This window comes from Phyllobates terribilis, unplaced genomic scaffold (assembly GCF_046119375.1).
Source record: "Phyllobates terribilis strain yellow unplaced genomic scaffold, ASM4611937v1 Scaffold_5__5_contigs__length_657084704, whole genome shotgun sequence".
NCBI classification, from domain to species: Eukaryota; Metazoa; Chordata; class Amphibia; order Anura; family Dendrobatidae; genus Phyllobates; species Phyllobates terribilis.
The window spans coordinates 47,987,764-48,002,019 of NW_027362765.1; positions in this window are offsets into that span (position 1 = coordinate 47,987,764).

Genomic DNA, 14,256 nt, shown 5'->3' on the forward strand with positions numbered 1-14,256 from the left:
ACCAAAGCTAAGGAAAGAGAGGAGATCTGTCCCTACTATAAGACTCAGCTGAATCCCTACGATGTAACAGGGAACCTGATCCTGCGATCAGACCTGCTAAAGTCCTAATCTAGTCTGTACGGAGACCTATAGATTTGGGGAGGGAATCCCTACAAGTACTAAGGACTGGGAGGAATATGGGACACCTCCTAACAGAAATAGCAGCAGACAGACGAACAAACAAAATAGATAGAACCTAGAGGTCCGTAGACCAAGCAAACTAACAGAGTTAGATACAGAGCACAGGCTAGCTAGAAAGTAGATATACAATGAAGTCCAGCAAAGCCAGAAGGGCGGAGCAGGATTAAATAGGCCAACAAGGTCATGTGACCAGCAAAGGAAAAAAAACCTAACAGCAAGGTTCTAACACTGGACTCCCTTCCCCTCTTCCCTTCATGTTGCACTTTGTCTTTCCTACACCTTGCGTGACATTATCATCGGCCGTGCACATTTAGAGAGAAAAAAAACAAAAACTGACACATGGGGTTATTTGTGTGTTTTTTTTTGGGCGTGTTTTTTTTCCCTTTCTCCCTTGGTATGGGTTCAGTTGCAGAGCTCGTAGAGCGGCTACGTGGTCTGTCTCTGGAGGTGAATGACCTCCTCTGTGAGGTTCAGCAACAGCATCAGCGACTACAGGTCTCTAATTTTGGGGTCTCTGCAGGTTGGCCTGTCAAGCCTGAACCCAAGGTTGCCTTCCTGGACAGGTTTTCAGTAGGTAGGAGCAAGATTTTTGTGTTCAAGGAGGCCTGCAAACTGTACTCCTCCAGAAGTGAGGAACAACGAGTGGGAATTGTGATCTGCAGGGAGTTCCGCAATCCTGGGATTTTTCTTTACCACAGGATTCGGTTTGTCTCCAGTCTGTGGAGGAGTTTTTTGGGGCTCTGGCCCTCATCTATGATGACCCTGACCTAGTCGCCTCGGCTGAGTCTAGGCAACGTCGCCTCCTGCAGTGGAATCGGTCAGTGGAGACGTACAGTTCTGAGTTCCGTAGATGGGCAATGGATTCTAAAGGGAATGACTCAGTCCTTAGAAGCCAATTTTGTGAGGGTCTTACTGAAAGATTGAAAGATGCTTTGGCAGTGTATGAAACCCCTCAGTCCTTGGAGGATGCCATGTCGTTGGCTATACGTATTGATAGACGCGTTCGGGATAAGCGGGTGAGACCACCTTCTCCGGGGCCTTCTTGTCAGGGCTATATATCTCTGCCAGGGGAGCAGTCTGGCTGTGAACCAGTACTGGGGGAGGTGGAGGAACCCATGCAGTTAGGGGGTGCCTCTGCATCATACATTTCCCCGGAAATTCGCAAGAAAAAAGGCGTATGTTTCTTTCAGGGAAAAAGGGACATTTTATTGGGGTCTGTCCTTTGATTATTAAGCAAAAGGAAACTCGATTAACACTTGGTAGTCTGGAGTTGGATATGCAAGGGGTTCATTTATCGCCAACCCGCCGTTGTCCTGACAGCAGAGGTGGTGCTAGAGAGCAAAACCGAGAAAATTTCTGTGTTTGTTGACAGTGAAGCTGGAGTCAGCATGGTTGATGCTGAGTTTGTGAAAGCCCATGGTCTTGCTTGCTCTTCTTTAGCTAAGCCTATTCCCATCTTCGCCATCGACTCAGCGCCACTTGCACAGAAAGCATTAACTCAGATTGTACATAATGTAAAACTGAGGGTGGGGTCAGTTCATTGTGAAATAATCCCTTGCTATGTTCTGGACGGTCTTCCCACCCCAATTGTTTTGGGTCTTCCCTGGTTGGTGAAAAATAATCCGTTGGTGGATTGACAAGCCAGGGAGATCATTGAATGGGGAGATTACTGCCATGAGAACTGTTTAGATATTTCTCTTGCTAAAGTCTCAACAGAAATATTTCCTGCTTTTCTGTCTACTTTTGAGGACGTTTTTTCTGAGAGGGAGTGTCAGGATTTGCCTCCTCATCGTGCATATGACTGTCCTATTAACCTGACCCCTGGAGCTAAACTACCGAAGTTCTGACTGTAGAACCTTTCTGGCTCTGAGAGACAAACCATGAAGGATTTCATTGCAGAAAGTCTGTAGAAGGGACATATCAGGCCCTTATCTTCGCACATGGCAGTAGGGTTCTTCTTCATGAAGAAAGAAGATGGCGGCCAACGTCCCTGTTTATATTTCCAGGAATTAAATCAAATTACCATCCGATATCCATTCCCTCTTCCTCTGATTCCAGATTTGCTCAGCCAGGTTGTGGGAGCTAAGGTATATATGCCTTTCAGTTTGACCAATGCACCTGCGGTGTTCCAGCATTTCATAAATTATATTTTCCATCATTTGGTGGGGGTGTTTGTGGTGGTCTATCTGGATGATATTATGGTTTATTCACCTGATTTGGAGAGACATCGGGGGCATGTTAAACAGGTGCTCAAGATATTAAGGGATATCAAACTACATGCCAAACTAGAAAAATGTGTTTTCGCTATTCAGGAGGTGCAGTTTTTGGGGTGCTTGTTGTCATCTTCGGGCTTTCGGATGGATCCGGAGAAGATCTGTGCAGTCCTTGATTGGGACCATCCCGAGAACCTGAAGGCTCTACAACGTTTTTCTGGGCTTTACTAATTTTTACCAGAAATTCATCCAAAATTACTCAGTAATCGTGAAACCCCATACTGACATGACTAGGAAGGGGCCTGATTTTTCCAAATGGTCAGATGCCTCCCTCCCTCCAGGCTTTTTCTTCCTTAAAGAATGATTTTGCCACTGCACCTATACTCACTCAACCCTATGTTTCCCAACCCTTTATTGTGGAAGTTGATACATTGGATGTGGGGGTTGGGGCTGTGTTGTCTCAGGGTCCATCCCCTGGTAAATGGCGTCCATGCGCCTTCTTTTCTAAAAAATTGTCTTTGGCTGGGAGAATTTGTGACGTGGGTAATAGGGAACTTTTGGCGATCAAATTGGCGTTCGAAGAATGGTGACATTGGTTGGAGGGGGGTGCCCATCCTACTACTGTTATTACTGACCATAAAAACAGGTCATATCTCCAATCAGCTAAATGTCTCAACCCTAGGCAAGCTAGATGGTCCCCGTTTTTTACTAGGTTCAATTTTGTTGTCACTTTTCGTCCAGGGGTCAAAAATGCCAAGGCTGATGCTTTGTCCTGCAGCTTCCCTGGTGGTGGTGACCATGAGAACCCTGCCCCAATATTACAGAAAGGGATTGTTATTTCGGCATTGTATCCTGAACTTGAGGGTGAGGTGTTGGAGGCTCAGGGGGACGCTCCTGCCTCCTGCCCTTCAGGAAGGTTATTTGTACAATCTAATCTGCGCCGCAAAGTAATTAAGGAACATCACAACTCTATGCTTGCTGGTCATCCAGGTGGGAAAGCAACCGCAGATCTCCTCTTTCGTCGTTTTTGGTGGCCGGGGTTGCATCGGGATGTGATTGAACACACTATCTGCTTGTAGTATTTGAGCGCATTCTAAGGTTTCGCATACCCGTCCGTCTGGTACTCTTCTTCCGCTACCTATCCCTAGCAGGCCATGGACACACTTGTCCATGGATTTTATTACTGACCTACCAGTTTCTGCAGGCAAAATGGTGGTTTTGGTGGTTGTAGATAGGGTCAGTAAAATGGTTCACTTCGTCGCATTACCGGCACTTCCAAATGCCAAGACACTTGCTCAGGTGTTTATAAATGAGATTGTGAAGCTTCACGGGGTTCCCTCCGATGTGGTGTCAGATCAGGGGACCCAGTTTGTTTCCAAGCTCTGGAAAGCATTCTGTTCTTGACTGGGGGTGCAGCTGTCCTTTTCCTCTGCTTTCTACCCTCAGTCGAAAGGACAGACCGAGCGTGTCAATCAGAATTTGGAGACCTACTTCAGGTGTTTCGTCTCCGAAAATCAGGAGGATTGGGCATCCTACTTACCGCTGGCAGAATATGCCATTAATACTCATCGTCAAGAATCCACTGGCAGGTTACCATTCTTTCATGCATACGGTTACCATCCACAGTTTGGTACCTTTAGTGGGGGAGGAGCTTTGGGAGTTCCTAAGGAGGAACGTTTAGCTTCGTCACTCTCCTCGGTGTGGCGGAGGGGTATGAGTAATTTAAAGATTATGGGAGACAGGTATAGACGTATGGCTGACAGAAAACGCTTGCAAGGTCTAGACCTGAATGTGAATGACTTTGTGTTGTTGTCTACTAAGAATTTCAAGTTAAAAGTCCCTTCTAGGAAGCTGGGACCTAGGTTTTTTGGTCCCTATATAATAACCGCTGTCATTAACCTAGCAGCATTTCATCTTGAGGTTCCTCAGGCCCTTAAAGTCCACAATGTTTTTCATAGGTCCTTACTCAAGAAATATGTGGAACCTCTTGAGCCCTCACCTCTACCGCCGCCCCCAATAATGATTTATGCTAATCTGGAGATTCAGATTTCGAGGATTGTAAATCCTCATGTCCAACATCGTTCCCTACAATACTTGGTGCACTGGAAGGGTTATGGTCCAGAAGAGAGGATGTGGGTTTCAGCATCAGAGGTGAACACTCCCAGGTTGGTTCTTCATTCCACACCTCTTATCCTGAGAAACCTGGTCCTGAGTGTCCGGAGGCCACTTGTAGAGGGGGGAGGGGTACTGTCACATGTGTATAAGATGTGACAGACAGTCACCCTGCAGTTGGTTGCAGAAGATCTCTTCGTTTGGCATTACAGACACCTTCTTAGATCTGTCTCACTCTAGGAACCACCGGCTACTTCCCTCCTACTAATTGACACCCAGGCCTGGGTGTTTAAATGCTATCGGTTTGCTACAGGGAGGTGCCATTGATATTCACATGTTCCCTTGTGAAGGCTTGGAGCTATTGCAGTCCTATTACTTCTTCTCTGGTGCCTAGGAGGACATTTGGTGTAATCTCTCTGAAGTCAGCTCAAGCTAAGTTACTTGCCCCCGTGTTTGTTTCCCTTGTTGTCTTTAGGTAGTTGTTAGAGGGGACTGACTAGTGCTCATCCCCCCACTTCCCTATCCAGGAAATAGGGAAATACAGGGTTTAGATTCCTGTGCGGCGATTGGTGAGGAACCAATATAGGGATGTTAGGGAAGACAGGGTGATGTCAGATCAGCCTAGGAGGTCTCCACTCCCTCTTTCCCTAGTGTCTGGGCTCCCTTCCTCTCTCCCCCTTCGTGTTGCACTTTGTCTTTCCTACACCTTGTGTGACACATAGCCCAGTCATATACAGTTTTAACTTGGCTTAATATTTTATTTTTTTATATGCAAATGAGGGCATATCTGTGCACCCTCACGTGTCCAATGCACTGTTAAACCCTCCTATTCTCTTGTTAAAATTGACAGAGGTCATTTACTGTGTATATAGCATCTTTTTAGCACTTTTTAGGGCTTGCAACATAGCAGAACTGCCTGAAAAAGAAGCTGTGTGCACATACCCTTAGTCTGACTGATCAGTAGGGGGCATATCACTTAAAGTGCCTAGGGCAGCATGAATGCCAAATACGGCCCTGTCTATATACAGTACCTAAAGGAAAGTAGCAGTCTGTCCCAATTGTATTATCCATAGAGGATATATGACCCCTCTGTTTCTTTATAAGGTCAGAATACGTACGGAGGCCAAAAGTCCAAAGTGCTTAGCGGAAGCTGCTGATCTTATACATATGATTATAAATACTTTTTTAGAGTTAAGTTATTACAATTGTGTAATCTTAATTAGCAGGTTTGGTTGGAGACACCAAGGTATTTTTTTATTAGGGAATGTAGAATAACTGACCCTGAACACACATGGTAAAACTGCGGTAAGACATTTATTGTTTCTTGCACATGAATTGATAACATTTAGATGGATTCAGATTAATCCTCCAAAAAACGTGATTAACAAAGTCATTACTACAGGACTGTATGAGAAAGTGATTTATTCTAAAAGAAACGCTAGTGCCAAAAATGAGAGGATTCAGGCACCATGGCGGGATATTTCGGGCCTGGCTTCCAGCATGTTAGTATGAGACGGGGTCTTCGTCCCTGGAGCTTCTCTATTCGGTATAATGAGACTCATTGATCTTGTTGATATACAGAGCATTTGAGTAAAATAGAAACTGCCTAAATAGACCTTTTCTGATCTACATATCATTGTATAAAGAACTATGGAGATAGCACCATCCTTCTGTATAAATTATATAATGTTGCTGTAACCCTAATATTTCCATACATGAGGTCTCTGAATAGATAATCTTACCCCAGTATTACAAATTTAGAAAAGGGAAGTGAGGAGAGGGAGACATTTTATTTTAATTGGAATGGATAACACCAGTTTTCCAACAAAGAAAGAATGGATCGTACATGTAAATAATAATTTACAATATGAACATGTTTATTATTGTAGTATAGAAAAGTTAAAGACTTTGTTCACACACGGAGATTGTGGATTGAAAGAGACTGATGAATGGCAGATCGCTGAGATTGGGAGTTAGGAAGAAAAGGGAGGAGAAAATGTTGGATATTTTTGGGAGGTGTTGCAATAATCTTGTCCATATAGTGAATATATACAGGCTCGGACTGGGGTCCTCGGCAGGCCCCTGGGCAGGACGCACGGGGCCCGCTGGTTAACATGGCCGCCGGTGCACCTGCATCGGGGCCCGGAGATGCAGTGTGGCTGATGAGGGCAATCTGGCCTGCTTCTCGGACCCCCAGGCTCCAGGGGACCCATGGCCAGATTGCCCTAATCGTGTGTGGCGGGCAGGGAGTGATCCCTCAGCTGCTGGCAGGAGGAAAATGGCAGCAGAGCTGAGGGATCCGTCTTCTGCTTCCTGCCCGGCGCTTCCTCCCTGACACAGGCTCGCACTGCTTGATGACATCATCATGCAGCTCGGGCCTGTCTCAGGGAGAAAGTTGCAGACAATGAGGATGCTGCAGGGGAATGAGCTGAGAGGTAAGTGTTTTTTTTTTTTTTTTTAACTAATGCACTGGGGTCTGGGGATGAGGGAGAGCAATAATGATGGAGGAGGTGGGGGGATATGGCAATGATGATGATGGAGGAGGTGGGGGGAGATATGGCAATGATGATGATGGAGGAGGTGGATGGAGATATGGCAATGATGACGATGGAGGAGATGGGGGGAGATATGGCAATGATGATGGAGGAGTTGAGGAAGATATAGCCATGATGATGGAGGAGGTGGGGGAGATATGGAAATGATGATGATGGAGGAGGTGGGGGAGATATGGCAATGATGATGATGGAGGAGGTGGGAGGGAGAAATGGCAATGATGATGGAGGAGGTGGGGGGATATGGCTGTGATGTTGATGGAAGAGGTCGGAAGGAGATATGGCAATGGTGATGATTGAGGAGGTTGGGGGGAGATATGGCAATGATGGAGGATTTGGGGGGAGATATGGCAATGATGATGGAGGAGGTGGGGGGATATGACAATGATGAAGGAGGTGGGGGAGATATGGCAATGATGATGGAGGAGGTGGGGGGAGAAATGGCAATAATGATGGGGAGGTGGGGGGAGAAATGGCAATAATGATGGAGGAGGTAGGGGAGATATGGCAATGATGGAGGAGGTGGGGGAGATATGGCAATGGTGGAGGAGGTGGAAGAGATATGGTAATGATGGAGAAGATGGGGTAGAGCATTGATGGAGGAGGTGGGGGAGATATGGCAATAATGATGATGGAGGAGGTGGGGGGAGATATGGCAATGATCATGAAGGTGAGGGGAGATATGGCAATGATGGAGGAGGTTGTGGGAGAGCAATGATGGGGATGGGGGAGAGCAATGATGGAGGTGGGGGAGAGTAATGATGGAGAATTATTTGGACACTATATGCTGTTAATATCTGCCTTGGCTACGGTGTGGTGGTATTTCTCCCTTGTACAGTATGTGGTATTATTTGGTCACTATGTGGTGGTAATATGTGGTCTGGTCACGATGTGGTGGTATTTCTCCCTAGTATGTGGAATTATTTGGTTGCTATATGCTGGTAATATCTGGTCTGGTCACGGTGTGGCAGTATTTGTCCCTAGTATGTGGAATTATTTGGTCGCTATATGCTGGTAATATCTGGTCTGGTCATGGTGTGGTGGTATTTGTCCCTTGTATGTGGTACAACCCCTGGCAAAAAATTATGAAATCACCGGGCTCGGAGGATGTGCATTCAGTTGTTTAATGTTGTTGAAAAAAAGCAGATCACAGACATGGCACAAAACTAAAGTCATTTCAAATGGCAACTTTAGGGCTTTAAGAAACACTAAAAGAAATCAAGATTAAAAATGTGGTACTCAGTAAGGGTAATTTTTTTCAGACCAAGCAGAGGGAAAAAATTATGGAATCACTCAATTCTGAGGAAAAAATTATGGAATCATGAAAAACAAACACTCAAAAGAACACTCCAATACAGCACTACTATTTTGTTGCACCACCTCTGGCTTTAATAACAGCTTGCAGTCTCTGAGGCATGGACTTAATGAGTGACAAACAGTACTCTTCCTCAATCTGGCTCCAACTTTCTCTTATTGCTGTTGCCAGATCAGCTTTGCAGGTTGGAGCCTTGTCATGGACCATTTTCTTCAACTTCCACCAAAGATTTTCAATTGGATTGAGATCCGGACTATTTGCAGGCCATGACATTGACCTTATGTGTCTTCTTTCAAGGAATGTTTTCACAGTTTTTGCTCTATGGCAGGATGCATTATCATCTTGAAAAATGATGTCATCATCCCCAAACATCCTTTCCATTGATGTGATAAGAAAACTGTCCAAAATATCAATGTAAACTTGGGCATTTATTGAAGATGTATTGACAGCCATCTCCCCAGTGCCTTTACCTGACATGCAGCCCCATATCATCAATGACTGTGGAAATTTGCATGTTCTCTTCATGCAGTCATCTTTATAAATCTCATTGGAACGGCACCAAACAAAAGTTCCAGCATCATCACCTTGCCCAATGCAGATTCGCGATTCATCACTGAATATGACTTTCATCCAGTCATCCACAGTCCACGATTGCTTTTCATTAGCCCATTGTAACCTTGTTTTTTTCTGTTTAGGTGTTAATGATGGCTTTTGTTTAGCTTTTCTGTATGTAAATCCCATTTCCTTTAGGCAGTTTCTTTCAGTTCGGTCACAGACATTGACTCCAGTTTCCCCCCATTCTTTCCTCATTTGTTTTGTTGTGCATTTCCTGTTTTGGAGACATATTGCTTTAAGTTTCCGGTCTTGACGCTTTGATGTCTTCCTTGGTCTACCAGTATGTTTGCCTTTAACAACCTTCCCATATTGTTTGTATTTGGTCCAGATTTTAGACACAGCTGACTGTGAACAACCAACATCTTTTGTTACATTGCGAGATGATTTACCTTCTTTTAAGAGTTTGATAATCCTCTCCTTTGTTTCAATTGACATCTCTCATGTTGGAGCCATAATTCATGTCAGTCCACTTGGTGCAACAGCTCTCCAAGGTGTGATCACTCCTTTTTAGATACAGACTAACGAGCAGATCTAATTTGATGCAGGTGTTAGTTTTGGAAATGAAAATTTACAGGGTGATTCCATATTTTTTTCCTCAGAATTGAGTGATTCCATAATTTTTCCCCTCTGCTTGGTCTGAAAAAAATTACCCTTACTAACCACATTTTTAATCTTGATTTCTTTTAATGTTTCTTAAAGCCATTTGAAATTACTTTAGTTTTGTGCCATGTCTGTGATCTGCTTTTTTTTAACAACATTAAACAACTGAATGAACATCCTCCGAGCCCGGTGATTCCATAATTTTTGCCAGGGGTTGTATTATTTGGTTGCTATATGCTGGAAATATGTAGTCCAGTCATGGTGTGGTGGTATTTTTCCCTTGTATGTGGTACGGTTGGGGTTGGTATAGTGGATTGCGTTGTGTATGGCGGTCATTTGTTCTCTCTGATATAAATTAGGATAAGATTCTTTATTTCCATTAGTGATTAAATACTTGGAAAAGAGCGGCAGAGATGCACTTACAGGGGCTCTCTGGGGAAAACAAGTAATCACATCTCCACAGGATAAGTGATAAATTATTGATTAGTGTGGGTCTGAATGCTGGGACCTGCACCGATTGGTAGAATGTGGAGTTTTTATCCCATTAGATTGGAGCTCATGTGCGACTTGACCACTGATCCATTCATTCCCTCAGTGGCTGTTCTTGTTTTATCTGGAAGCCCCAAAGAGAATGAATAAGGCTGCGGTCAGACGTCCCACCTGCCACCTCATTTTAAAATGGGGATAAGTGTCCTGACAGGGATAAAACTTCCCCATTCTATCGATAGATGCTTTTTCCAATGTTCGGACCCAAACGATCAATAAGTGATAACCTCTCCTGTGGAGCCCATGGATCGGTGGATTTAATGCAAACTACCATAATTGTACATCCCAGTTATAGCATGTGCACAGTATATGTGCAGGAGCCGCCTGTGATTTACAGTCTACGCTCCACTATAACGGGGATATCGGCTAACAGTTATTTGATATTGCTGTAAGGTGGTCCCCAAGGATCAATTCCCCCTGTGGGCCCCAGACACCCCAGTCCAACACTGAATATATACATATGCAACTGAAATATTCAAAGGAATATTACATTTAATTAGATTTTTGGATAAAAGATGTAAATTAAGAACTTCATATGTTTTAATTCAAATATAAGTTCTAACTTACTTTCTTGTTTCTTTCTTTGTCGTTACTTTGACTTTGTGTTATGTATTTTCTTTTACAGTTTGTCAAAAATATATGGTTTATACCTGTATGAGTTTTAATTTGTGGTCAACAAATATGATTTTCAAGTAGTGTTGAGCATTCCGATACTGTAATATCGGGTATCGGCCGATATTCGCGGTATCGGAATTCCGATACTTAATTCCGATACTTTTACAATATCGGATACCGGAATCGGAAGTTCCCATAATGCCTGCGCTCTGCAGTGTCTGTGAAGGATGACAAGTTGGATGGCAGCGCGATCCAGCCTGTCATCAGAATGCCATCCCAGCGGGGGAGAATTCTCCTGATTGTTTAAAAGCCGGCGGGCGGTATAAAGCCGCCGGCTTTTAAACAATCACACAGCCCCATACTGCTTCCCCGCAGCCTCCCACCCCGATCCTCCGCTCCCCTCGCCACCTCCCATCCCGATCGTAAGTTAGGACCGGGCGGGGAGCGCAGCTCCAAGGAGCGGGGAGTGAAGGACCCGGGCGGGGAAGCCAGCAGTGAAAAGACTTCACCGCCGGCTTTCCCGTTCTGTGCTGCGCTTTCCCGCCGGTTATTTCAAATGAACAGCTGAGGTATCAGCTGATGCCGATCAGCTGTTCATTTGAAGTCGCCGCGTTGCCCTCAGAGGGTTCATGTGAGTTCATGCTTGACTGCATGAACTCACATGAACTTTCCCACGGCCGCACAGGTCAGCCTCACCTCCCAGACGATCAGACCGTCATGATTAGTGTGTGTGCGGGGTGTGTGCGCGATGTTTGTGCGGGTGTGCGCGGTGTCTGTGCGATGTGTGCGGGTGTGTGCGGTGTCTGTGCGGGTATGTGCGTGCAGGCAGACATAGGCCGATGTGACACTACTACTCCCATCGGCCTATGTCTGTCCCCCGTCCACTCCTGCCAGCAGGATCAGCTCGATGGGAGCAGTAGTTCCCATCAGCCTGATCCTGCTATTTAAATTGCCCTACTGTGTCCCCAATAAATGTTAAATACATGTCATTGGTGGCCAGTGGTTACCTAAAAGAAATTAGTTCATACATTACCTGTCCCCGCCGATCGCCACCTAAAATAAAGTAAAAAATAAAAAACTACACCTATACTCACCAAGACACCTAATTCCCCGAAGCCATCGATCTCCTGTAATAAAATATAAAATAATAAACCACAACCTTATCCTTACCCCTCCGTAGCAGTCCACGAGTGTCCCACGAAGATCTCCAGTTCAGAGCAGCCACATAGAATGTGACCGCTCTGAACCGCTGCCGCCGCTAGAATGACGGGGCCGTAAGGGTTCACCGGAGTTCAGGCAGCGCTGCTCCGGTTAGCTCCTTTACGGCCCTGCTGTATCGTGAGAAATTCCCACGGTACAGCAGTGCCGTAAAGGAGGTCTCCGGAGCTGCGCTGCCTGAATGCACTCCGGTGACCTCAGTCAGTGGCTCCCGCTGCCGGGAGCGGACGTGTTCCCGGCAGCGTGAGCTTACAGCAGCCATGCACAGCTGTCACCATCTCCAGATGTGACAGCTGTGCATGGGAGATCAGCGCAGGAACGTGGAAAGGTAACTATTATTTTTAGTAAACTAAGAATTAAATAAAATTGTGTATTTTATTTCAAATAAATTATTTTTTTCTGGGTGTAGTGTGTTTTTTCTTTTTAACACTTTGTAGGTTAGTAATGGGGGTGTCTTATAGACGCCCATCATTACTAACCTGGGCTTCATGGCAGCTGGCGCTGACATGAACCCCACCACTATTACCCCCTGCCACCGCACCAGGGCAGCGTGGAAGAGCGAGGCTAAGTGCCAGAGTTGGCGCATCCTATGGATGCGCCATTTCTGGGGCGGCTGACGACTGGTGTTTCTAGCCTGGGAGGGGGCCAATATTCATGGCACCCTTCCTGGGCTATTAATATCAGCCCCCAGCTGTCTGCCTAGCCTTTGCTAGCTATTAAAATAGGGGGGACCCCACGTCATTTTTTTTGGGGGGGGTCCCCCATTTTAATAGCTAGTAAAGGCTAGGTATTCAGCTGGGGGCTGATATTAGTAGCCTGGGAAGCTCCGTGGGTTTTACCCCCTTCCCAGGCTTCAAACATCTGCCCCAGCCGTCTGCTTAACCTCCGCTAGAGACTAAAATTATGGGGGATCCCACGCCATTTTTTTTTTAAATAAATCCATTATTTTAACACTAAATGACATTTGAGGAGTTAATAAAGATGCAGTCCCTAAATTATTATTTATTTTTTAATTAATTTTTCCCAAAACTTTTGACGTGGGCTTCGCCATATTTTTGTATGCCAGCCAGGTACAGCATCCAGCTTCTATGAACGCGCCATTTTCCGGGGCGGCTGCGGACTGCAATTTTCAGCGGGGGGCAGAAAGCTTGGGCCTCCATGCGCTGCAGATTCCATCCCCCAGCTGCCTAGTTGTACCTGGCTGGACACAAAAATAGGGAGAAGCTCCACGTTTTTTTTTTTAATTATTTCATGAAATTCATGGAATAATTAAGAAAAAAAGGGCTTCCCTATATTGTTGTGTCCAACCAGGTACAAATAGGCAGCTGGTGGTTGGGGGCAGCCCGTTCCTGCCTGCTGTACCTGGCTGGACCCAAATATAGTGCAAAGCCCCACGTCAATTTTTTTTTTATTATCTCAGGAAATTCATGAAATAATTAAAAAAAAATTATGTGGGGCTTCGCCCTATATTTGTGTCCAGTCAGGTACAGCAGGCAGGAACGGGCTGCCCCCAACCACCAGCTGCCTATTTGTACCTAGCCGGACACAACAATATAGGGAAGCCCTTTTTTTCTTAATTATTCCATGAATTTCATGAAATAATTTAAAAAAAAAATACGTGGGGCTTCGCCCTATTTTTGTGTCCAGCCAGGTACAACAAGGCAGCTGGGGGCTGGAATCCGCAGCGCAGGGAGGCCCAAGCTTTCTGGGCCCCACCCGCTGCAAATTGCAGTCCGCAGCCGCCCCGGAAAATGGCGCGTTCATAGAAGCTCCATCTTCTGGCGCTGTACCCAACTCATCCAGGGCCCTGGTGCGGTGGCTCACTGGGTAATAAAGGGGTTAAGGCCAGCTTGGCATTATCAGCTGGCCCTAAGCCCGAAATTCATGGGGTCACGCCAATATTAGACATGACCACAATGAATTTCTAGTAAAGTATTTAAAAAAAACACAAACACCCAGAAAAAAGTCCTTTAATTGAAATAAAGACACAATTCTTTATTGTTCTAAATTAAACCATACTTACAGTCACGCCCATTCCAGCTGAAGCCAACGATCTCCTGCAATAAAAGTAAAATAATAAAGCAACATCATCCTTACCTTTCCATGGCTCCCACGACAGCTTCAGCTCTGCTACATCGAGATGACAGGCTGGACCGCAGCAGAACGCTGCCATCCATCCTGTCATCCCGCAGACACTGAGAAGCGCAGGCATACTTCCACTCCTCAGTGTCTGGCTGTGACGGCATCCAGATGAGCCGAGGTCATGTCCAATGAACTCAGCTCACCTCAT